Raw genomic sequence first — 24785 nt, 5'->3', positions numbered from 1 at the left:
AATGAGGTTTACAAGTACTATCTTATAACCCATTTATTTTAGTTGATAAAAATTTAACAGTGTTTGCATAAATAAGCAAACAAGCAAAAGAAAATTAATAGGCTGAGTGTGGTAGCTCACGCCTGTAATCCCAGCACTTTAGGAGGCTGAGGTGGGTGGATCATTTGAGATCAGGAGTTCAAGACCAGCCTGGCCAACATGGCGAAGCCCCGGTTCTACTAAAAATACAAAAATTAGCCAGGCATGGTGGTGCACAGCTGTAATCCCAGCTACTCGGGAGGCTGAGGCAGGCAAATCTCTTGAACCCAGGAGGCGGAGGTTGCAGTGAGGCGAGATCATGCCACTGCACTCCAGCCTGGATGACACAGTGAGACTCCATTTCAAAAAAAAAAGGAAATTAATAAAAACTCTTTGGCTTAACTTCATCTCCCCACTTTTTGACTTTTTGTTGTTTCTATTTATTTATTTTTTTGAGACAGGGTCTTGCTCTGTTGCCCAGGCTAGAGTGCAATGGCATGATCTTGACTTACTGCGACCTCTGCCTCCAAGGCTCAAACAATCCTGCCATCTCATCCTCCCCAGTAGCTGAGACCACACAGCTGCACACCACCACACTCAGCTTATTTTTAAAAATTCTTTGGAGAGACAGGGTTTTGCCATGTTGCCCGGGCTGGCCTTGAACTCCTGGCCTCTAGTGATCCACCCTCCTTGACCTCCCAAAGTACTGGGATTACAGGCATGAGCCACTGTGCTGAGCCAGTTGTTTCTATATATATATATATATATATATATAATTGCACTATGTCTTGAAAAGTTGTTGTAGTTACTATTTTTGATTGGTTCATTGTTTAGTCTCTCTACTTAGCACAAGAGTATAACAGTTACAATGTTATAATATTCTGTGTTTTTTTGTGTACTTACTATTACCACTGAGTTTTGTACCTTTTGGTAATTGCTTATTGTTCATTAATGTCCTTTTCTTTCTAAGTTAAGTATTCCCTGTAACATTTCTTGTAGGACAGGTCTGGTGTTGATGAAATTCCTCAGCTTTTGTTTGTCTGGGAAAGTCTTATTTCTCCTTTGTGTTTGAACAATATTTTAACCAAATATACTATTCTAGGGTAAAAGTTTTTTTTTTTTTTCTTCAGCACTTTAAATATGTCATGTCACTCTGTCCTGGGTTGTGTGGTTTCCACGGAAAAGTCTGACGCCAGACATATTAGAACTCCATTTTATTCTATTTGTTTCTTTTTTTTTTTTGAGATGGAGTCTCGCTCTGTTGCCCAGGCTGGAGCGCAGTGGCCGGATCTCAGCCTCGCCCGGCTAGTTTTTTGTATTTTTTTAGTAGAGACAGGGTTTCACCGTGTTAGCCAGGATGGTCTCCATCTCCTGACCTCGTGATCCGCCCGTCTTGGCCTCGCAAAGGGCTGGGATTACAGGCTTGAGCCACCGCGCCCGGCCTATTTGTTTCTTTTCTCTTACTTCTTTTACAATTCTTTCTTTATCCTTGACTTTTGGGAGTTTGACTATTAAATGCCTTGAGGTAGTCTTCTTTGGGTTAAATCTGCTTGGTGTTGTATAAGTTTCTTATATGTAGATATTGATATTTTTCTCTGGGTTTGGGAAATTCTCTGTTATTATCTCCTTGAATAGACTTTCTACCCATATCTGTTTCTCTACCTCCTCTTTAAAGCCAATAACTCATAGATTTGCCCTATTGAAGCTGTTTTCTAGGTCCTGTAGATATGCTTCATTGTTTTTTATTCTTTTTTTTCTTTTGTCTCCTCTGTGTATTTTCAAATAGGCCGTCTTCAAGCTCACTAATTCTTTCTTCTGCTTGATCAGTTCTGCTATTAAAGGACTCTAGTGCATTCTTCAGTATGCCAATTGCATTTTTCAGCTCCAGAATTTCTGCTTGGTTCTTTTTTGTTATTTCAATCTCTTTATTAAATTTATCTGATAGAATTTTGAATGTCTTCTCTGTGTTAACTTGAATTTCTTTGAGTTTCCTCAACACAGCTATTTTGAATTCTCTGTCTGGAAGGTCTCATATCTCTGTTTCTCTAAGATTGGTCTCTGGTGCCTTATTTGGTTCATTTGGTGAGGTCATGTTTTCCTGGATGGTATTGATGCTAGTAGATGTTCTTTGGTGTCTGGGCATTGAAGAGTTAAGTATTTATTGTAGTCTTCACTGTCCCATCCTTCTTGGGAAGGCTTTCCTGATATTTTAAAGGACTTGAGTGTTGTGATCTAAGCTGTATCAGCTTTAGGGGGCACCCCAAGCCCAGTAACACTGTGGTTCTTGCAGACTTGTAGAGGTACCGCCTTGATGGTCTTGGACAAGATCGAGAGAATTCTCTAGATTACCAGGCAGAAACTCTTGATCTCTTCTCTTACTTTCTCCCGAACATACAGAGTCTCTCTCTCTCTCTCTCTCTCTCTCTGTCTCTCTCTCTCTCTCTGTTCTGAGCCTCCTAAAGCTATGGGTGGAGGGACACAAGCACCTCTGTGGCCACAAGCACCATTATGACTGGGCTGGGTGAGGCTTGAAGCCAGCACAGCACTGGGTCTTGCCCAAGGCCCACCACTGTAACTACTTTCTGGAAACTGCCTATATTTGCTCAAGGCACTGGGGCTCTACAATCAGCTAGTGGCAAAGCTAGCCAGTCCTGTCTCCTTTCCTTCAGGGCAGCAAGGTCCCCCAAGTTCCTGTGGGTCCAGTGATGCCATCTGGGAGTTTGGGACCAGAGTAAAAAACCTTAGAAGTCTATCTGATGTTTTATTGTACTGTGGCTGAGCTGGCACTCAAACCACAAGATGCAGTCCTTCCCACTTCTTCCTTCCCCTTTAAAAGAGGAGCCTCACCCCATAGCCACCACCACCACAGGCTACCAGGAATACTGTCAGACTACTGCTGCTGATGTTCCCTTAAGGACCAAAGGCTCTTAAGTCAGCTTGTGGTGAATGCTGCCTGGTGTGGGACTCATCCTTCAGGGCAGTGGACTCCCTGCTGGCCCAGGGCAGATCCAGAAAGGACATCCAAGAATCAAGTCCTGGAATCAGGGACCCCAAGAACTTCTTTGGTGCTCTACCCTTCATGTTCATGCTGTTACCTGAAGCCAGCAAGTCTCAGAGGCTCATCCAAGACCCTTGATGTAGTACCTGAGTATCACTGTTGGTTATTCAGGGCCCAAGGGCTCTTTAGTTAGCAGGTGATGAATGCTGCCAGGACCGGGTCCTTTCCTTCAAGGAAGTGGGTTCCCTTCTGGCCCAGGATGTATGTAGAAATGTCATCTGGGAGCTAGGGCCTGGAATGGGGACCTCCTGACTGACCAGCGCTCCTGTCCTACTGTGGCTGAGCTGGTATCCAAGATGTGAAACAAAGTCCTCCCCACTCTTCCCTCTCCTCTCCTCAAGCAGAAGAAAGAGGGGGGTCTCTTTTGGAGCTGTGAGCTGTGCAGCCTGGGGTTAGGGGATGGATGATGCCAGCACTCCCTTGGCTGTCCCAGCTGGTGTCTCACTATGTTGCATGCCCCTCCAGTTTACTATCTCTGGGCCTAGTTCAGCATTAGGACTCATCTACAAATTGCAGTCTTTATGGCCTAGACTGCCTTTCAGGTTTATTTGGAGACACAGAGTACTGGTCGGCAGTGGCGAGGTTTGTGGGAACTCAAATTCTGACCACCGGGATCGGTGATTCTCTTCTGGCTAGGGCTGGTTTAAATGCTCCCTTTGTGGGTGAGTGTCAGTTTGGTCTGGTTTTCCGTTCTGCTCTACCAGGGCAGCACTGAGTTCAGTGCCTCACAATTGCTGTGTTCTCCCTCCCCTAGTGCCCAGAAACACTCTGTGTACCACACCTCCACTGCCAGGATTGGGGAGGTGGCATCAGGGATTCAAGACTGTTTTTTCTATCTCTTCAATGCCTCTTTCAATGATATGAAGTTAAAACCAGGTACTATGAGTGCTTACCTGATTTTTGGCTTTTATGAAGTTTTTTTGTTTTCTGTGTAGATAGTTGTTCACTTGGTGTTCTTGTGGAGGGGATGATCTGTGGAGCCTTTTATTCCACCATCTTGCTCTACTTCCTCCCTAATTTTGTGAATTTGGAGTTATAAAATTTTAATTTTAGCTTTTTGTTTTGGCATCTTCAGAAGGCTGAAAGAAAAAAATAAAATTAGCAATTTATTGGTCAAAATTTACAAAACTAAACAAGCTAAACATTTAAATAAACTTTCAGATGATTTAAGGAGCTTGTATCATTTATATTTCTGAAATTATTAAAGCTGAACACTATAGTTAGGATACTATCAACAGAGTGAAAAGGCAACCCATGGAATGGAAGAAAATATTTGCAAATCTTGTGTCTGATAAGGGGTTAAATAGCAGAATATGTAAATAGCTCCTACAGTTCAACAATTGAACAACCAGACCACCAGATTAAAAAATGGACAAAGAACTTGAATAAACATTTTTCCAAAGAAAATATACAAGTGACCAATAAGCATATGAAATTATGCTCAAAATCTTTAATCATTAGGGAAATGCAAATCAAAACTACAAAGAGATACTACTTCATACCTACTAAGATAATTATAATAATAATAATAACAAAATAGAAAATAACAAGTGTTGGCAAATTTGTGGAGATACCTTGGAACCCTTGTGCATTGCTGATGGAAACATAAAATGGTGCAGCCACTATGGAAACCAGTATGGTGGTTCTTCAAAAAATTACAGATAGAATAACCATATGGCCCAGCAATTCTACTTCTGGATATATACCCAAAAGATGCAAAAGCAGAGACTCAAATAGATATTTGTTCACTCATGTTTATAGCAGCATTATTTGTAATAGCTAAAATGTGGAAGCACCTGAACTGTCTCTACACGGATAAATGGATAAACAAGATGTGGCATATACATACAATGGAATATTGCTCAGCCTTACAAAGGAAATTCTGGTGCATATTACAATATGGATGAACCTTGAAGATATTATGCTAAGTGAAGTAAGCTACACAAAAGGACAAATACTGAATTATTTCACTTATACAAGATACCTAGAGTAGTCAAATTCATAGCGATAGAAAGTAGAGTGGTTACCAGGGGCTGGAGGAATGGGTCCTGGGGAGTTATTGTTTAATGGATATGGAATTTAAGTTTGGGAAGATGAAAAAGTTCTGCAGATTGATGGTGGTGATAAGGTTGCACACTAATGTGAATTTATTTAAAACCACTGAACTACATATCTATAAATGGTTATAGGTAAATTTTATGTATAGATTTTACAACTAAAAAATGCTATTTTTGAAATGTTGAGCAAATTTTTAATAATATAGTAAAGCAAAGTTTTCTGTTGTAATATTAATATTGAAAAAGGGGGAAACCCTCAAAAATTACCAGGGAAACATGTACATTGGTTCCTCTTAAAGAAGATAGGGGGCCGGGCGCGGTGGCTCAAGCCTGTAATCCCAGCACTTTGGGAGGCCGAGACGGGCGGATCACGAGGTCAAGAGATCGAGACCATCCTGGCTAACACAGTGAAACCCCGTCTCTACTAAAAATACAAAAACTAGCCGGGCGAGGTGGCGGGCGCCTGTAGTCCCAGCTACTCGGGAGGCTGAGGCAGGAGAATGGCGTAAACCCGGGAGGCGGAGCTTGCAGTGAGCTGAGATCGGCCACTGCACTCCAGCCCCGGGCGACAGAGCGAGACTCCGCCTCAAAAAAAAAAAAAGAATACAAAAAACTAGCCGGGCGACGAGGCGGGCGCCTGTAGTCCCAGCTACTTGGGAGGCAGAGGCGGGAGAATGGCGTAAACCTGGGAGGCGGAGCTTGCAGTGAGCTGAGATCTGGCCACCGCACTCCAGCCTGGGCGACAGAGCCAGACTCCGTCTCAAAAAAAAAAAAAAAAAAAAAGAAGATAGGGAATTGTCAAAAAACTGAGTCAGACAACGGTTTAGTTGAGTTTGTGACCGTTTGCTGTGGTAAAGTGCATATGGAAAGAAAGTAATGGAGAACAATTGCTAACTCTGGTAAATTCTTTCTATATATTCCCATTAATTTATCCCTCTCTCTTTTTTATTTCTTTTTTGTCAGTTTGAATGTCTTCAGACATGAATAGCTATTCCATGGATTGCAAGTAACAGCACCTTTGGATTGCAAGTAACAGCACTTTCACCAAAGGCAGAATTTGTACCTATGGTAATTTAGAAAAGAGACAATGTAACTCCCTAGTGTAAATTGCCATGACTGCCATGGTTATACTTAGAGTTGGGGGCAAATAAGATTGAGATTATTATGAAATCACTGTTTTAGCCTTATTGAGTTAGTTTTTTCTGAAAAGATTTCAAATTGAACTGATTATTTAAAATCTCACAAAAGTATTTAGTGTGCAGTAACTGCTACAGTGATGCTGAGCTTAAAGGAAAACAAATTTGGGCATTGTAAACGTATGGATATATAATGTTCAACCTTTATCAAAATTAAAGATCCAGAAGACTAAAATGCAAATTATGTATATAGATAGTCTTGACGACTCTACCATGAAATAAACACTGCCTTAGAGATCACTATCATGTTTCCTTCAGCTTCAAAGCAAGTTGATATGATGTGCTACACTGTCTGCCTTCTACAGGCAGCAAAAGGAAATGCAGATATTTTATACTAGTAGGGCTTCCCAAAGAAAAAATGAGAAGATACCAGATGATTAACAGCCATCTCCCCTGTAATCCCAGCACTTTGGGAGGCTGAGGTAGGCAGATCACTTGAGATCAGGAGTTTGATTGTTTTGTTTGTTTTTGTTTTGAGACGGAGTCTCACTCTGTCACCCAGACTGGAGTGCAGTGGCGTGATCTCGGTTCACTGCAAGCTCCGCCTCCTGGGTTCACGCCATTCTCCTGCCTCAGCCTCCGGAGTAGCTGGGACTGCAGGCGCCCGCAACCACGCCTGGCTCTTTTTTTTTTTTTTTTTGTATTTTCAAGCAATGAAACCACATCTGGTACAGCAGCTGCAACTGGAGTCACCACTTGGTTAAGCTTGTGATAATTCACCGTCATTCTCCAAGATCCACGTGTCTTTTGCACAGGCCAAATGGAAGAGTTGAATGAGGATGTGGTGAGAATCACCACCCCTGCATCTTTCAAGTCCTTTATGGTGACACTAATCTCCAGGATGTGATGTTGTTTTTGATTTACTATTTTTCTAGGTACAGGTAGCCCTAATGGCTTCCATTTGGCGTTTCCCACCATAATAGCCCTCCCTCTACCAGTTAGGGAGCCAGTGTGGGGGTTCTGCCAGCTGCTAAGTATGTCTGTGCCAATTATGCATTCTGGCACTGGCAAAATGACCACAGGATAAGTCCAGGGACCCACTGGACCCACTGTAAGTCAGACCTGAGCTAAAACTCCATTAATTACCTGACCCCCATAAGCCCCTACTTTAACTGGAGGGCTACAATGACATTTTGGGTCCCCTGGAATCAACATCAGCTCAGAGCCAGTGTCCAGTAGTCCCCAAAATGCCTGATTATTTTCCTTTCCAGAATGCACAGGTACTCTGGTAAAAGGCTGGAGGTCTCCATGGGGAAGGATGAGAGAAAGATTAACAGCATAAATTGTCAGTAGTGTAATGGGATCCTTCCTCAACAGGACCCAGCCTCCCTTTCATTCAAGGGGTTCTGAGTCTGTAAACTGGCCCAAGTCTGGAAATTGATTGAGGGGCTGTGATTCTCTGTTTTTATAATTCAAATTAGTCTTTTGTCCATTCAACTTAGAAGTTTTCTGCTTATATAAATTAAGTAGGAATGCAGTAGGCTTCCTATCAATTTCACTTCTAGGAACACCGTGATTAATTAGCCAGTGCCAGACCTCTACAAGAGTCAGGCTATTCTGATTGCTACTTTGCCTCTGCTGTTTATTACAGTAGCTTGCCTTTGATGGTTGAGTGCCGCCACTTGGCCCTTGCCACCTCGGGATTTAATTATTCCCATTGTATTTAAATTTTGTAGTTGAGTGACTGTGGTTCCTACTGTTAGATCTGACATACAGAGAAGAGCAATTACAGGGCTCTTCAAAGTTGCACTTGCTGCCCTCAAAAATCTGTTTCACAAAGCGTTGTTCAAGGGTATAGCTTCTGGACCCTCCCAGCTGGGATGAGTAGGTCTAAAGACTAATCCACTCCACCATCCCAATCTTCCTAAGCCTTTGGATCCCTTCCTCTATATTAAACCAAGGGAGATCAGACATTTCCAACTCACTCACAGTGGGTCTTCTTTTAATCCGTATTTCAGGTAACTAAGCAAATAAACTATTTTAGCCTTTTTAAACTCCACAAGCTGCAACATTAAATGCAGAATCCCTACTTAGTGGGCCCAGATCAATAAATTCAGCCTGATCCAACTCTATGTTCCTTTGACCATTATCCCACACCCACATCCAACTCCATGTTTCTTTGACCATTATCCCACACCTTAATATCCATTCCCATGCCTGTTCTCCAGATTTCTGCGTATATAAATTAGAAAACTTAAGCAGTTCTTTTCGAGTGTAGTGTACCTCCTCATGGGTTGCACTGTGAACCTCACCTCTAGGACTTTAGTTATATGTCTAGAAGCAAACAAGGGTGTTGGAGGTGGCTCCAGAAGAGAATCAACATTGTCTTGCCTGGCAACTGCCTCAGGGGAGGCCATCACTGTTGCCTCAGGCACCACAGGTTTTATCTCCTCAGACAAAGGTGGAAAGGATGATGGCAGTATGGGTCAGGGAGGGGGTATTGCCACTACTGCGGATGGGGAAGCTGTTTCTTCTAGCAAAAAAGGTTCATCAGAATTTACAAGCTCAGTGTCCCCAGCTTCATCAGGGTCCTTCCACATGTCTCCATGCCAAGTTGCAGGGTCCCACTCTTTTCCAATCAATGCCCTCACTTTAACAGTAGACACCTGGTGAGGCTATGCCTGCACCTTTCTTTGGAAGTCAGACACTTGCTTGATAAGAGCTGTGTCTGTTTTTCCACAATTTCAGCTCTTTCTCTACAGGAGATAAAACTCTCACTCAGGGCAATCTTAGTGGATTTGAGGCTCAGTATCTGCTTCTGAAGCCAGGAGTTAGAGTCTCTGAGTTCATAATTTTCTTTCATCACTGTCCAGTGATCTTAGGAGCAACCAACCAACTTCATTATATTCATTGGTTCTCCACATATAGTCAAAGGTATTACGTATAGAGTCACTAAACTTGTCTCTCATGAGTGGCAAATCAGGAGTGTCAAATGCATTTATTCTGTATAACTCTCTAAACAGTTCACACCAATGACTATCAGTGTTTTCCATACTATTAGAAGTACAGTCCTTAGTCCTTGGGTCTAATCATATTAAGCAGTCAACTGCAGAAACCCCCAAACCAACAAAAGAACTCCATCCTTAATATTCTGTTCCTCTAGAAACACTCCTGGTACCAAAATCTGTATTAGTCAGGGTTCTCTAGAGGGACAGAACTAATAGGATGTGTATGTGTGTGTGTGTGTATATATATACACACACACACATATATATAAAGGGGAGTTTATTAAGTAGTATTAACACATGATCACAAGGTTCCACAATAGGTTGCAAACTGAGGAGCGAGGAAGCCAGCCTGAGTACGAAAGCTGAAGAACTTGGAGTCTGATGTTGGAGGGCAGGAAGCATCCCGCAAAGGAGAAAGATGTAGGCTGGGGGCTAGGCCAGTCTAGCCTTTTCACGTTTTTCTGCCTGCTTTATATTCTGGCTGTGCTGGCAGCTGATTAGATGGTGCCCACCCAGATTAAGGATTTAAGCGTTTCCCAGCCCACTGACTCAAATGTTAATGCTTAAAGATTAAGCATTTCCCAGCCCACTGACTCAAATGTTAATCTCCTTTGGCAACACCCTCACAGACAAACCCAGGATCAATACTTTGCATCCTTCAATCCAGTCAAATTGACACTCAGTATTAATCATCATTCTGTCTCAAACAACAACAACAACAACAACAACAACAAAAACCTTAGCCATCTTGGCCTTAAGATTTGAATATTGCCTTTTTTATGGAGAAGGGAGTGAAGAAAGGGAATTGGGTGAGGATTATTTGAAAAATAGGGGTGGAAGAGGGCACGTTTTCCTGCCTGTGGAAATCCATAGATAACAAATTCATATGTGGAAAGTTTATTTTTAAAAATACTTTGAAATTGGCTTCTAATGTATATCTATAAACTCAAAGGTATTAACTTTGTTTTTATGTGTTTCTGAATTGATTTGCCACCTGCTTTGGGCCCAGGATACAAGAGATTATTTGAGTCATCATTTGTCCAAAGGCTGCATTCTGAATTAGGGATTCAAGCCATTTTCTTGCCTCCCAGAGAAACATTTGAGATTTCATTCGCATCTTTCTTGTTACCAAAACAAAAATTTGAACTCAAAATCCTCTTGAGTGGTAAGGCTCTTTCAAATAAAAAGTATGACCATCATAATGTTGTATATATACTAGCACACAATATGTATACCTACATACATATGTAATTTTTAAGACTCACTATTTAAAACAAAATCTGAAATAATGTGTCCCTCTAGATCTCTTTTGGAATCATTAACTATAGGTCTCTTTCAATTATGGGTTACAGTGCCTGAATGTGCTGAACCCTCTTAGGAGAGCACAGTGGTAAACTCCTCTGGGTGTCACTGTTCCTGTTATTGATGTTGATGGCAGAGCCTTCTAATTCTAACCCCTGCTGAGCCTTTAGAAACCTGGTAGATTGTTAACACGATTAGCAGGAGTTCATGAACTCTGCTCTGTATAAATGCAAAATCCTAAACTTTGATACGGAATTGGCATTAAAAAGTTTTTCCTCATATTTAAAAATATTTTAATAGTTTACATTTTAAAAGGACAAACTTATAGAAGCTTTTTTAATATTGTAGTTTCTACTATATAAATATTGCATTTTCAAACATAATATACTAAGAGAATTGTTATAGAATTTTATCTGGCAATATGCTTATAATCCTCCCATCACCATTTACAAATAAATAACAAATATTTTTCTATACACTAATGGAAGCAATTTAGAAAAATTTTTTTATTTATATAAAGGAAATGTATGGTAGAAACACACTGGAAATCAGTCATTTGGAAATGATTAGAACTGATAGTCCTTAAAGGGTGTATTTATCACTCTTTAAATTAAGGAAGCATCCAAAGGAACAATGGTTACATTAGATTTATAGTTAAGATACTCAGTTGCATATGTTGTAGTTGTAAATCAAGTTTATTTTTAAGAGGTTATTTGGATATAGAGGCTAGAAAAATTTCCTGGTGCCACTTTAATTTTTCTCCGCTTGTTGGACATGAAGAGAGGGAGACAAAGACTCTCAGAAAGGGAAAGACGGGCTGGTGAAAGACAAACTAAGGTGAGTGAGATGCTGAGCTCATTATTTCTAGTACAAATTTCCCACCAACTGGGGAGCATTCACCTGTATACTTAAAGAACACTTGAATGAATAAATAAATAAATAAATTCAAGTGCTCTTTAAGTATCCTCTAAATATAGAGCATTGTGGGAAGGTTCTGTTTCTTTTCCAATTTTGCGATCAAGGAACAAGATTCCTTTTTCTAGGGGGGAAGGTGCACTGAATTATCAAAGGAGTAGTCATCTTTCTCTTCCTCCTTCCTTCTCTGTCTTTCTCTCTCTCTGCCCTGTTCCCATTGGTCTCTCTTTTAAGCTGAAGGAATATGTTCTGCCTTTATTCTAGCTATGGGCTAAGTCACAGGGCAAGACTACATGGGCCTAAAGAGTTCTTTCTGGGAAAGGGTGGCACTTTCTGGAGGGTCCTGGGGTTCTTTCTTTGTGTGGAAAGTTGAATTATCTTGACATCATTAACATTTATTGAGTATTTGGTGAACAGCTGGGGACATCAAAAGGAATAAGAGCCAATGCCTATCTTTTAGGAACTCATGATGTCAGTCTCATTTGTTCAGGGAGAAAAATACATAAGCCAGTACTTGCAGTGTATCTTTAAAGGTGCCCCAATAGAGGTAAGGACTAGTAACCCCACGGGTAGATATAAGTAATCTGTTGGGCAGTGAGGGAAAGCTTTACAGAGGAGTGACGTTGGAGCTTAATCTTAGAGTATGAAGGAGCTCACCAGGCAGGGAACAACATTTCATATAGAGAAAACAGAATGTGCAAAGAATCATGAAGAAACATGCTGTGCTTGGGGAGTGGCACATAACCTATTGTGGTCAAACTGCAGGGTTTGAAATAAGGTCTGTGAGTGCAGAGGGGGAAATTGCAAGAGATGAGGATGTTAAGGAACACTTCAGCAATGTAATGAAGAACGTTGTTTGGATTTGGATTTTTATTTTGAGAACCAGAGGGAACCCATCAGAGGTTATTAAAGTTAGTAAAAGAGAAAATATTAGATTTATGTTTTAGAAAGTTCACTTTGGTACAAAGATTGGCCAGAAAAAAGATCAGAAATGAAAGTTAGGAATCCAGGGAGGATATGATGAAAGCTTTGTATAAAACAGTCACAGTAGGCCAGACATGGTGTCTCATGCCTATAATCCTAGTACTTTGGGAGTCCAAGGTGGGAAGATTGTTTGAGCCCAGGAGTTTGAGACCAGCCCAGACATAGCAGGAGTCCATCTGTACAAAAAATTTTTTAAAAAAAATTAGCTGGGCATGGTGGCTCACACCTGTAGTCCCAGCTACTTTGAAGACTGAGGTGAGAGGATCCCTGGAGCCCAGGAGTTCGACGTCATAGTGAGCTATGATCGCCACTGCATTCCAGCCTGGGTGACAAAGTGAGATCCAATCTCAAAAAAACAGAACAAAACAAAGAAACACAAACCAAAAAATCCCGAAAAACAGTGGCAGTAGGATTGGAAGATAGGTACAGATTAGAAAGAGATTCTAGAAGTACATTCAATAGCACTTGGTGATAGATTGGATTTGGTAGTTGAATTGGAAGAAATAATGAAGAATGACTTCAGAACTGCTTTGACTTTGGGAACTGGAAGATAGAGTATGGATGGTGGAAAGAGGTTTAGGAGGAATGGAGATAACTTTGATTTTAGAAATGATGAGCAGTTACTGATGGCCAATTTGGCCTGTGGGTTTTAGAAGAGAGAATGGTTTAAAAAGGTACGTTTGGGAGTTGCAATCATTTAAGGGGTAGGAGAAGCCACAGAAATAAACTTGTTAATCTAGAGCTTCTGAATGAGAAGAGAAAGCTCTGAAGAGTGAGCCCTGGGTAATAATCAGGGAGGGCATAGGAGAAGGAGGACTAGAATAGGGGTGTCCAGAAACTCAAATGGCCAAGAGTTCCAAGGAGGGGACAGTCAGCAACATTGCTTGCTGTAGCAAACTGCTCCTGAAGTGCTCTTCCCCAGGCTGCCCACCCAGAAGGCGTGCTCTCTTGGAGGCTAGGAAGAGAACACTTCCACTTGAGTAAATGTTTCCTTCTTTCTCTGTCTTCCTCTTATTCTCTTTCTCCTACCCTTTTATTCTTTTTTTTTTTTTTTTAATCATGATTCCTTTCTGCAATGAATTTTGGGTTCCTCCCATATCCTTAAAAAACACAGTACTTGCATTGCTAGTTCAAAAGTAACATGCTGAAACTTGAGCTAAGATTCATTTCGCTTTCAACACAGAATTTTTCTCTACGGATCCGGTTCAAACTCACTTCTCTGCTCTTAAAACTTGCTTTTAATAAGACAGTCCTCCAGAGCCCAAATCTCATTTTGAGGAGAGGATACACGACCTATACCAGGGCTCAGGCTGCATTGAAGTCTGTTTAGCCACTTGGAGTCTCTACTTAAATTCTGTATCGTTGTTTCAGAGGCAATGCAAGCATAACAATCGTTAATTAAGAAGAGCCAGGTGGCTGGGCGTGGTGGCTCATGCCTGTAATCCCTACACTTTGGGAGGCCGAGGCAGGTGGATCACCTGGGGTCAGGAGTTCAAGACCCGCCTGGCCAACATGATGAAACCCCGTCTCTACTAAAAATAAAAAAAAATTAGCTGGGCGTGGTGGCATGTGCCTATAATCCCAGCTACTCAGAACACTGAGGCAGGAGAATCTCCTGAACCTGGGAGGTAGAGGTTGCAGTGAGCCAAGATCGTGCCACTGCACTCCAGCCTGGGCAACAAGAGCAAAACTCCACCTCAAAAAACAAACAAACAAACAAACAAACAAAAACAGAAAGACAAGAGCCAGTCGTTCTTTTCTAATTCCCAGGTTCTCTGAAACTTCTTGTTATGAAAATAGTTCTTCATCAGATCAACAGAAAACTCAGTCTTTTGGGATTCAGACAAACATGAACCCATCAGCCCTTGTGGTTGAATATCCCACTTACACCGAGTGTTGAGAAATTTTTCTATCCAATGTCACTGATCCACAGAAAATAAGTAATAAAGAAAAGGATCCAAACTTGTTTGTTTGTGGTGTTGCCCAGGTTGGAGTGCAGTGGCATGATCATAGCTCACTGCACCCTCGACCTCCTGAGCTCAAGCAATCCTCCTGCCTCAGCCTCCCAAGTACCTAGGACTATAGGCACATGCCACCATGCCCTGCTAATTTAAAAAAACTTTTTGTAGAGATGAGGTCTTGCTATGTTGCCTAGGCTGGTCTTGAACTCCTAGCCTCAAGAAGTCCTGCAGTGTTGGACTCCTAAGGGGATGGGATTACAGGCATGAGCCACCATGCCTGGTCTCAGGATCCAAAGTTCTATCAGATGTGAAAAAAGTTGCAAAGAATAAATCAAGACTAAAAATGAAGAAAAATGCTAACGTGTTTTTCAAGTACCTACCATGAACCAGACACCTGTATTTAATATTATTTTATTCAATCCTTAAACTCCATGAGATATCATTCCATCCATTTTGCCATTGCACTCCAGCCCGGGCAACAGAGCAAGACCCTGTCTCAAAAAATAAATAAATAGAAACAAAAATAAGTTAAAAAGTGGGGAAATGAAGTTAAGCTATAGAATTTTTATTAGTTTTCTTTTCTTTTCTTTTCTTTTGAGATGGAGTCTCGCTCTGTCACCCAGGCTGGAGTGCAGTGGTGTGTTCTCGGCTCACTGCAACCTCTGCCTCCTGGGTTCAAGAGATTCTTCTGCCTCAGCCTCCTGAGTAACTGGGATTACAGCTACACACCACCACGCCTGGCTAATTTTTGTATTTTTAGTAGAGCTGGGGTTTCGCCATTTTGGCCAGGCTGGTCTCGAACTCCTGACCTCAAGTGATTCACCCACCTTGGCCTCCCAAAGTGCTGGGATTACAGGCGTGAGCCACCGCACCCAGCCTATTAGTTTTCTTTTTGCTTGTCTGTTTGTCTATGCAAACACTGTTAAATTTTTATCAAGCTAAAATAAATGGGTTTTAAGATAGTATTTGTAAACCTCATTGTAACCTCAAACCGAAAAACATACAATGGATACACAAAATATAAAAAGTAGGAGACCAAATCATGTATTAGATAAATTACCCAAATCAAACAATGAATACATAATGGACTGAGATTCAAACCCTGACAATGACTCCAAGGCCTATGTTCTTATAATCAAAAAAAGAAGGTGACAGAGGAGAAAAAGATAAAAATGGACAGGAGGAATAGCAGTATTTCTTGCTTTCTCAGCTTCTTGCTTGCCAGCTGTCAGAAAGTTTTCTTTCTGTTGCCCAAGAATCCCAACTAATTTGCTTTATATCTTCTCTTATGGATTCAGGCTGGAGTTTACCCTTATCCACAATCTCCTCATCCTTCTTTGAGCCTACTGACTCAGAAGATTGTGGACATGTCTGGAAAAGAATTCCTCCAGAAAGAGTCAGGACATGTGTCTTACCACACATTCCTGCTGTTTGCACAGCTGTATTTGTTGCTCTTAATGGTAGAGAAGGGAGGCACAAAGGACACTTAGTTTTAGAAAACTTTTCATGGTCTAGCTAGAAGAAATTAAACAAAGAGCCAGAGGTTTCCCACTGTTTTTTCTAGAGCCCAAGATTCTTTTATTTTTGAGTTCTCTGTCTTGTTAGTGAGGAAGCATTATAGCAGCTATTACATAAATGCTACAATTTATTTTTGAAATTTGAGAGATGTGTCTCTCTAAATAAATTATTTTTCATTCTTCTTAGAAAATATTTAAAGTCTGTTTCTAAATGAAGTATTCGTGACTTTTCTTTGACCAGAACAGGGTCATTGTATTCAGTGACCATATCGCTTGCTCACCAATGCTAAACCATCCTCTTCTGCCTCTCCTAACAACTATGGATCTGTTTTTTTCAATTTAAAGGCAACTGTTCATGGAAATACTGCTGTGAAGGAAAATATTGTGAGTCAATAAACTTTGGGCCAAGTCCAATCCTCAGATAATGAAGTCAGTTGTACTTGAGCAAGAAGAAATTTGCCCTGTGATAGTAGTAAGTCTGTTATTTGTATGTCATAGACACAAATGGCTAAATGTATTTCAAGGTCTTGCTTGAAATTAAATGGATTTCCCTATGCATCCATAACTAATTTATTGGCTATCCATAAAACTATGTTTGCTTAGATCCTAATTCCTAGTGAGTAGGATTTATTTAATAACTGAAATAGGGAAGAATATTTACCTGTAGTAAATATAGGGCCTCATCAGTATTGCTTTGTGTTGCTTGAGCATTTATACCTTTTGGACAAAAGTGGTGATACCTTACCTTAGATAACTCAAGGGACAAGCTGAATGATTAAGAGTGAAAATATTGGACCATGTAATAAAGGGCTAATATTGCAATGATTAGGAAATTGTTAATATTCTCATGAAATATTACTGTAAAGGTAGGTACCTGTTTTACTGTGACTGTCTCTAAATTAAGTGGATCCCAAATCAGATTCTGTGAAGTATAAACTGTATTAAAAATTATATTTGAGCCAAAAGTCCCTTCTCCTTTCCACAGCAATTACAATTTTGATCAAATCAGTGCTAAACAGTATTACTTTTTCTTCCTAGCTATGGTGGGTCTAGAAATAGTTTGTGACAGAAAAGTCTTTTTATAGCTTTGCTTTCAACATGCATTTATGTTTTAATGATACGTTCTCTGCCAGTAAAAATGTAATTGTAGTACACAGAAAATCAACATGTTTTAAACTTTCTGAGTGTATTTAAACTGTCAACAGTGAGCTGTCTGACATACAACATTACTCTGCTTCCGCCGTTAATGGCTAGGTTGTTTTCTAAAGACAGTCTAATGACACAAGACTCCTAAATCCTGTTGGACCGTGTGAACTAAGAATGACCTGAGTGAATAGGGATGCTTTGGCCATCTGTCATTGACAGCCACATTGATCTGGAGATGGTGGCTGAGGGCACTGTGTACTGAGGGTATGGCAGTTTGCTGAGGTGATGATAACCATCACTGATACCTTTGTTATGTAGTTGATTTCTCATTGTATCTTCCCCAGCTATGGAACCCTTGGGCAGTAAGTAACCTGGTTTAAAAAGTACACTTCTAGGTCAAAAGGTTACATCAGTTCTCATATATTATTCTCCTAGGTCACCATTTAGCATGTCTAAGTAAAGTTTCCCTCCCCACCCCCAGAAAAAGAGCTTTTTAAAAGTATTTATTTTGAAAAATTTCAAGCATACAGGAAGTTATATATACTACCTGGATTCATCAGTTGTTACTATTTTGCCTTTGTCTATCTATGTATCTGTGAACCATTTCAGATAAAGTTGCAGATATGACTGACAGTTCACCCTTAAATACTTCAGCAAAGACGTTCTAAAAATAAGGCCATTTTTCTATCTACCCACAATGATGTTATTGCAACTGAGAAAATTAACATAATTCCCAAATATCATCCAATAATGTATCCATATTCAGATTTCTCCGTTTGTTCTCCAAGTATTTATAATTTTTTTTCAAACTGGGATCCATTCATGGTTAAAGTTTTACATCTGATTGTTATGTCTCTTAAGTCAAAAGAGCTCCTTTTTTAATCTTAAAAAGGCATGGCAAAAATGAAGAGAAAAATACAGACCTCAGGCTCTATTATAGGTAGAAATAGATAATTAAAGTATTTAAAATAATTTTTTTAGAGTCAGGGTCTCACTATTTTGACCAGGTTGGTGTCAAACTCCTGGCCTCAAGGGATTCTCCTGCCTCAGCCTCCCAAAGTGTTGGGATTATAGACATGAGCCACTATGCCCAGCCTAATTGAAGTGTTTTGTTCACACATGTGTTCCACCCCACCTAAATTCCAAAGCAATTTAGATTCTAGCTGATTAAATTCTCGCCACGTTTAAATGTTGGAGTAAGGCCATTTGGCTACTTTTTTTAGGAGAGAATGATTTTTCTTTTTGAGATATCTCTTTTTTTCAATCTTTGCATGGTAATGAGAAGTGAAACTCTTGAAAGACTGCCTTAGATAGATATTTACATATTAGTGAGTAGTCAGGAAAAGTTGAATGGTCACATTGGAACAATGAATACATTACGAATATTATGAGAAGTCATAGTTGTGAATGACGGATCATCTCAAAAGTAGTGTTTAGTTCTAAAAGTTGATACATAGTGGGTTAAGTCACTGTGGTTTGATGTTGCATATAGTGGCAGCAGCTCATTTGGATTGATACAGTAAGCAAGTGATAACAAGTATAGGAGAATTAGAACATATGGTGATAAACACAAATGTAATGAAATGCATTTTCTATATGTGAGAATGACTTTTGTTTTTTATATCTTCCTGTGGTCTCATAAAGATGTTTCTCGGGCCGGGCGCGGTGGCTCAAGCCTGTAATCCCAGCACTTTGGGAGGCCAAGACGGGCGGATCACGAGGTCAGGAGATCGAGACCATCCTGGCTAACACGGCGAAACCCCGTCTCTACTAAAAATACAAAAAATTAGCCGGGGAGGTGGCGGGCGCCTGTGGTCCCAGCTACTCAGGAGGCTGAGGCGGGAGAATGGCGTGAACCCGGGAGGCGGAGGTTGCAGTGAGCTGAGATCCGGCCACTGCACTCCAGCCTGGGCGACGGAGCAAGACTCCGTCTCAAAAAAAAAGATGTTTCTCATTGGCTAGCACTCCGTGCTATTGTCTTGTATAGTAAAAGGAGTCCCGCAGAGTGCTATGTGTTTACATAGTGAGGACTTCATAAATGTTAATCATTGATGATATCCAAGCCACCTTTCACCCTTTAATGTGATCTAAAGATCACAAAACAAGGCAGTAAGATTGAAAAATTATATAATGTATAAGGGAAACAAACACTAAAGGGACCCAATAATATAATTTAATTTCTCAGTGGTTACAGTAATCTTCATTGAAATTTAAAACTGTTTCTACTTATTAGCTTTATTTCTTTATTATTTGTTTATTGTTTCTACATATGCACTTTAATTCAACACACATTTGTCATGAGTTTTGTATGTTTCAGGCATTTTATTTATTTATTTATTGGAGACAGTGTCTTATTCTGTTACCCAGGCTGGAGTGCAGTGGCAGCACGATCAGCTCACCTCAGCCTCAAATTCTCAGGCTCAAGCAGTCCTCTAGCCTCAGCCTCCCAAGTAGCTAGGGTTACAGGTGTGAGCTACTGCACCCAGCTCAAGGCATTATATATATATATATATATATATATTTTTTTTTTTTTTTTTGAGACGGAGTCTCGCTCTGTCGCCCAGGCTGGAGTGCAGTGGCCGGATCTCAGCTCACTGCAAGCTCCGCCTCCCGGGTTCACGCTATTCTCCTGCCTCAGCCTCCGGAGTAGCTGGGACTACAGGCGCCCACCACCTCGCCCAGCTAGCTTTTTTTTTGTATTTTTTAGTAGAGACGGAGTTTCACCGTGTTAGCCAAGATGGTCTCGATCTCCTGACCTCGTGATCTGCCCGTCTCGGCCTCCCAAAGTGCTGGGATTACAGGCTTGGGCCACCGCGCCCGGCCGGCATTATATATTTTTTAAAAGCTTCTTTTTTATTATGGAAAAATGAAAACATACACAAAAGCAGACAGAATAATATAATGGATTCCTATGTATCCATCATTTGACTTTGATAAATTATAACGTTTTGTTGATCTTGTTTCATCTATCCTCCCCACTATTTGGAAGAGGTGCTGGAGGAGTATTTTAAAGCAAATCCCAGATATCATGACATTCACATATAAATACTTTGTTTTGAATAGAGGCATATTTGCAAAAGTTTCGATTTCTAAGACATTTTTGACTAGCAATAGATTAGTAACCTTAAAATATTCAAACCCTATAGTTAGTGTTTTATTATTGATAAAGATATTTGATATTCATTTAATAAAGATATCTGTTCCACAGCAAAACTGAATAGTTTGGAAAAGCATTGTGTGCTTATCTGAGGTATAAAATGATGAAATGTTAATAAGTATTTTCATAAAACTTGAATTATGAAATCCTAATCAATATTGATTTGAATAACATAAGATAAGGTTTTTGTGAGGATATTTGTGTGTGTATGCACATATGTGTATGAAGAGAAAATCATTAAATTATATGTATACCTACACATATATATGTAATGGGAAACATGGTCTGTATGTCTTTCAATCACACACTGCTTTCTGCAAAGTCTAGGAGCAATAATGCAGAATTCTTATGAAACTTATCACTTTATGATGAATTTGTAATCCAGAAGAAAAATAAAGAATGGTTTAATTGGAGGCAATGAGGAAAAGATGGAGAAGAGGTTCAAGCAAGGTTCAGCCTTTAAGGGTGAAGGTAGAAGAGGATTATATGAGGAGGGCTCTGTTTGTGCTTCTGTTGTATTCTGGGACAGGCTCATGAACTGTTTTCTTGGGTTCCTGTGCTGTCATACTTTCATGCAAAGCCTATTTCTGATTTTGCATTGCTTCTTGAATTCTAGTATTTTTATTTTATAGTAGAATCATATATTAATACTATAGTGTCAAGCAGAAAAGGACATGAGAAAACACCTGATCCAACCAACTCTCTTATTTTAGATAAAGAAAGATGAGGCCTAAGTTTCAGTGACTTGCAAGCTTGTTAGGACTGTAATCCATGTTTCCTGATTGTTAACCAGGTGGTCTTCCTACTTCACTATGTAGCCTCTCCGTAGTTCAAGCTTCAGGCACATGAAGTAACTCTCTGTGCCTTCAAATGTGTAAAGGTTTCCTACTGCAAAGTGAGTAGAATAAACATTCTTCCTGGCCCAACTTTAGGGACAGAACATGCCTTCATTTCAAATAAAGATGTAGTTCACTTGCAGTAATGATATCTTTATTAATGTGAATACATTTCCAAATTTTTTAGAGAGACAGTTTGACTTTAAGAATGGTTTGAGCAACCTGCAGTCTTGTGCAACACTGACTGTTGTGTGGATTAAGCAATTTATAAGTGAATTCAGCTAATCAGAATGGTGAGGGGATACACACACTCACATTCCAAATTCTATGATAGTGGTGTTAACTACTAGTAATTCTGTTTGCTTGGGAGAGTCAGAGAAGGCAGTGTTGTAATTCTGATATTTGAGCTTTGTATTTTTTAAAATTTTAGATAGGGTGGAGTATAGTGGTACAGTGGCAAGATCATGGCTTACCTCAGCCTCAACCTCCTAGACTCCAGTGATCCTCCTACTTCAGCCTCCTGAGTAGCGGGGACCACCCCACCTGCCTAATTTAAAAATTGTTTTGTAGAGACAAGGTTTCACTTTGTTGCCCAGACTGGTCTCAAACTCCTGGCCTCTAGCAATTCTCCCAGTTTGGCCTCCCAAAGTGCTTGGATTATAGATGTGAACCACCATGCCTGGCCAATTTGAGCTTTTTGAGAGAAATATCTTATTAGGGATATGTGGGGAAGAGTGTTCCAGGGAGTGGCAACAGCATGTGCAGAGACATGGAGACGTATTTTGTTCATAGAAGAGGGAATCCTTTGACCCCAAGAACCTCAGTTTGTGTTGGGTCACTCCTGGAGTTTGGGTATGTTATTGATGGAGTGGGGTGTGTCTATCATGAAAAGTCCTCATCCTAATCACATTTGCCTGCCCAGCTTTCTTTCCTCTACTAACTCACTTCTCTGAAGGAGCAGAGTGATCTTGGCAACTCTTACTAACTTGGCCTCTCGCATCCTTTCAGTTCACCGTTTGATTCAATTCAAATCCATCTTCACTGTGTAGTACCTTTGTTCTCAATCTGCAGTGGTGGTTTTCATGTGTTATGAGTGGGACAAAGAAGTTGTCTAAATAGAATTTTCTTAACCATTTTTAAAACGATTCTTAATTCTCAAACAATTCTCAAAAAAATGCCCAGTAAGATTATTACAGTTTTCAGTGCTATTTACAAGTTACCGTATGGTGTAGTGGTTAAGAGCATTGGAATCATATAGATTTCAATTTGAAACTGCCGGCCGGGCGCGGTGGCTCAAGCCTGTAATCCCAGCACTTTGGGAGGGCGAGGCAGGTGGATCACGAGGTCAGGAGATCAAGACCATCCTGGCTAACATGGTGAAACCCTGTCTCTACTAAAAATACAAAAATCTAGCCGGGCGTGGTGGCGGGCGCCTGTAGTCCCAGCTACTTGGAGGCTGAGGCGGGAGAATGCTCGGAGGCTGAGGCGGGAGAATGGCATGAACCCGGGAGGCGGAGCTTGCAGTGAGCCGAGATCGTGCCACTGCACTCCAGCCTGGGCGACACAACGAGACTCCGTCTCAAAAAAAAAGAAACTGTTCATGCTACTTAGTACGTCTGTGACTTCTTTTGGGAAACTTATTTAAACTCTCTGAGTCTCTGTTTCTTCAAGTAAAGAATACAGTTTAGTGACTGGCATATTGTGAATATTCTTTCTCTCTCTCGGGGGAGAAGTGGCTTTCTTGATTATTTTGTTGGGATCTAAGTGAAGGATGAAGAAGGAGAAAAACTACATGACATGGTATTCATTTGCACTTGGACTGTTCTGTAAGTGTTCTCTGAAGACATTTTCTTGTGCCTTTTCTGCTTTTCGGTGGAGTGTGTGAGCAGTTCAAGGTTAGGGACTATGTTTTTTTCTCTTTGTTTCCCTCTCTCCCTGTAGCAATTAGGACTGACTGCACAAATGGATAAGGCAAATAAATATGTTTGCATTCAATCTTAGCCAAAAGCCTGAGAAGTGATCACATAAATATTTTTGACTAGCTAATGTCCTGGACTTCCTAGGGCATCCTGGGTATGATTCTGACCTTTGCTGTCTTGCTGGAACAGTCCTGATCTAGACCTAATCCCATGGCAGCAGCTGCCTTAGAATTCAACTATGTGCAAGTCCTGGGGCCTTGAGAATGACAAGTGGATATGTTTGTGTGTTTATACATCTGTATGCACATAAGTATATATATGTATATACACATACAAAATACATACATATTATATATATCCATACACGTGCAAACACTTAGAATTTCCTATGTATGTGAGTTCAGCATTGCTGTTAGATTAGGGAGAAAATGCTGAAATGTTTGTCTTTTGTCTAAGCCATGGAGGCAGGGCTTTGTATCAATTAAAAGGATAGTTGGGCTCTCATGGAGGTAGCTAGCACAAGGCTGGGGAGCACTGAGCCTTGCATGGTGCCCTGCGCTGCCCAGACTAGCGAACAATACACTCAGGATGGCTAAAGGTGACCCCAAGAAACCAAAGGGCAAGATGTCCGCTTATGCCTTCTATGTGCAGATGTGCAGAGAAGAACATAAGAAGAAAAACCCAGAGGTCCCTGTCAATTTTGCAGAATTTTCCAAGAAGTGCTCTGAGAGGTGGAAGACAATGTCTGGGAAAGAGAAATCTAAATTTGATGAAATAGCAAAGGTGGATAAAGTGTGCTATTATCAGGAAATGAAGGATTATGGACCAGCTAAGGGAGCTAAGAAGAAGGATCTAATGCCTCCAAAAGGCCACCGTCTGGATTCTTCCTGTTCTGTTCAGAATTAGGCCCCAAGATCAAATCCACAAACCCCACCATCTCTATTGGAGAGATGGCAAAAAAGCTGGGTGCGATGTGGAATAACTTAAATGACAGTGAAAAGCAGCCTTACATCACTAAGGCAGCAAAGCTGAAGGAGAAGTAGGAGAAGGATGTTGCAGACTGTAAGTCGAAAGGAAAGTTTGATGGCGCAAAGGGTCCTGCTATTGTTGCCTGGAAAAAAGGTGGAAGAGGAAGATGAAGAAGGCAAAGAGGAAGAAGAGGAGCAGGAGGAGGCTGAATAAATAAACTGTCTCCTTGTGAATACTTAAGAGTGGGGAGCACCATAATTGACACATCTCTTATTTGAGAAGTGTCTGTTGCCCTCATTAGGTTTAATTACAAAATTTGATCATGATCATATTGCAGTCTCTCAAAGTGCTCTAGATCAGTGGTTTACATGAAGTAGCCATGGGTGTCTGGAGCACCCTGAAACTGTATCAGAGTTGTACCTATTTCCAAACATTTTAAAAATGATAAGGCATTCTCATGTTCTCCTCACTCTCTGCCCTTTGCTGTTGGTGTGACAAGGCATTTAAAAGATGTTTCTGGCTTTTTTTCTTTTTGTAAGGTGGTGTTAACTATATGGTTATTGGCTAGAAATTCTGAGTTATCAACTGTACATGTCTATAGTTTGTAAAAAGAACAAAAAAAACTGAGACAAACTCTTGATGCTCCTTGCTCGGCATTGAGGCTGTGGGGAAGATGCCTTTTGGAGGGGCTGTAGCTCAGGACGTGCACTGTGAGGCTGGACCTGTTGACTCTGCAGTGGGCATCCATTTAACTTCAGGTTGTCTTGTTTCTGTATATAGTGACATAGCATTCTGCTGCCAT

The 24785-nt window shown here is 40.6% G+C and overlaps 1 pseudogene; it reads left to right on the top strand.

The window, feature by feature from the left end:
• The first annotated feature begins 23596 nt into the window (after nt 1–23596).
• Nucleotides 23597–24196, top strand: LOC117072174 (annotated as a pseudogene).
• Nucleotides 24197–24785: the final 589 nt, after the last annotated feature.

Source organism: Trachypithecus francoisi, unplaced genomic scaffold, assembly GCF_009764315.1.
Source record: "Trachypithecus francoisi isolate TF-2019V2 unplaced genomic scaffold, Tfra_2.0 Lachesis_group4, whole genome shotgun sequence".
Taxonomy (NCBI): domain Eukaryota; kingdom Metazoa; phylum Chordata; class Mammalia; order Primates; family Cercopithecidae; genus Trachypithecus; species Trachypithecus francoisi.
The sequence above is the reverse complement of the archived record's forward strand: the minus strand, read 5'-3'. Positions and strand labels throughout refer to the sequence as shown.